This window comes from Helobdella robusta (assembly GCF_000326865.2).
Source record: "Helobdella robusta unplaced genomic scaffold HELROscaffold_23, whole genome shotgun sequence".
NCBI lineage: Eukaryota > Metazoa > Annelida > Clitellata > Rhynchobdellida > Glossiphoniidae > Helobdella > Helobdella robusta.
The window spans coordinates 3,035,368-3,037,248 of NW_008704216.1; positions in this window are offsets into that span (position 1 = coordinate 3,035,368).

Sequence of the window (1,881 nt, forward strand, 5' to 3'; positions counted from 1 at the left end):
TTATCTTTGTGTGTGTGCATATGTATGTAGATTAACATCTATATATGTGTTTTTTTTAAATACATGTTTTGGAAGAAACATGAGAAAATAAGGAATGTTTTATGACGCGTATTTGAAGATTGTTAAAATAATATATTGGCATATATCATGATATATTTATTTATAGATACATGGGTGTTTGTGCATGTGCTTTTGCTATGGATGTGCTTTTGCTATGGATGTCTCTATCTGTTGTGCGTGTGTGTGCGTGCGTGTGTGTGTGTGCGTGCGCGTGTGTGTGGAGCATGTTGTATGTTAGATTTTGTTTGTTGTCGTGGCTAATGGACAAAATTCTTTTCCGTTCCAACGTTTTAATAATGACGATATGAAAATCATTTATTCGTTTGTTCGTTCGTTTGTACGTTCGTTCGCTCGTTCGTTTGTTTGTTCGTTTGCTAATTGGTTTGCTTTTTGTTGAAACTTTGTTCTTCCGTTTATTTTATTTTTTGTCTGAACGCTAATAATTTTTTCAGATTCCTAAAATACAAAGCTTCTTAAATGAATATGATTAGTGTTTTATTTTTTTCAATACCTTAACATTTATTTCATGTTCCAATTAACTAAATAATTATTTAATTATTTAATTTATTATTCAGTTAATTAATAAGTAACATTTATTCGTTTGTTCGTTCGTTTGTACGTTCGTTCGCTCGTTCGTTTTTTCAGATTCCTAAAATACAAAGCTTCTTAAATGAATATGATTGGTGTTTTATTTTTTTCAATACCTTAACAATTATTTCATGTTCCAATTAACTGAATAATTATTTAATTATTTAATTTATTATTCAGTTAATTAATAAGTAAGTTCATGTTAAGAATTGTTTGTTGGTGGATGTTTGCATTCATTCATTCCTCAGGATCTCACTCCTTCATTTCTTCGATCCCCCATGTACAAAATAAAACTATGATAATAATAATAATAAGTATAGTTATAATTATCATGGCGTTATTATTCTTATTGTTGTTGTTATTGTTGTTATATTCTTCACTGTAACAGTAATATATAACAACAACAACATCAACAATGACAACAACAATAAAATAATAATAATTATTATAGTTATAATTATTATTATTCTTACTATTATTAATAATAATATATTATGGAAATAATATCATAGTAGTGACAATAGCAATAATAATAAACACCAATTTAATTGTTTGAAACATCGCTGTTACGCTTAATACCAGAGCAATAACAAAATTAAAAAAAAATTCAATAAAAAACAACAACAGTAACAACAACATCAACAATAACAACAACAACAATAACAACAACAATAATAATAATATAAAGATAACCTCGCCATATAATAATAATAATTAGCATCATCAGAGAGCTATTTTAATTGAACTGTCGTGTTTCGTTACAAAAATGATGCCCAATACAAATGTATATGCTCTATATAAAGCACGTTTATATGTTTGTATGTTTGTTTGTATGTTTGTTTGTATGTGTATATATATATATATATACACACAGACACGCATACTCACACACACACACACACACACACATATATATATATATATATTCAATTCAATTTAATAATGAGTTTATTCAGCAAAAAGCTAGGAGACCCGAAGATATGACTTGTTGGGCCACCATAAAATTTGCACAAAAAATTATAAATAGAAAAGAAATGTTTACATTTCACAATGAAATAATGATAGTTCTATAAATAAGAAAAAATAAGATTAATTAAATTATTTAAGTATTAATAAACCATCTTAAAATTGAATAAATATAAAGTATATAACCGGAAACAATCGCATTAACAGAGGACATGGTTGAAATAATTAGACTGAATGAGCAAATAGATAGATTTTCTAAATAGAGCA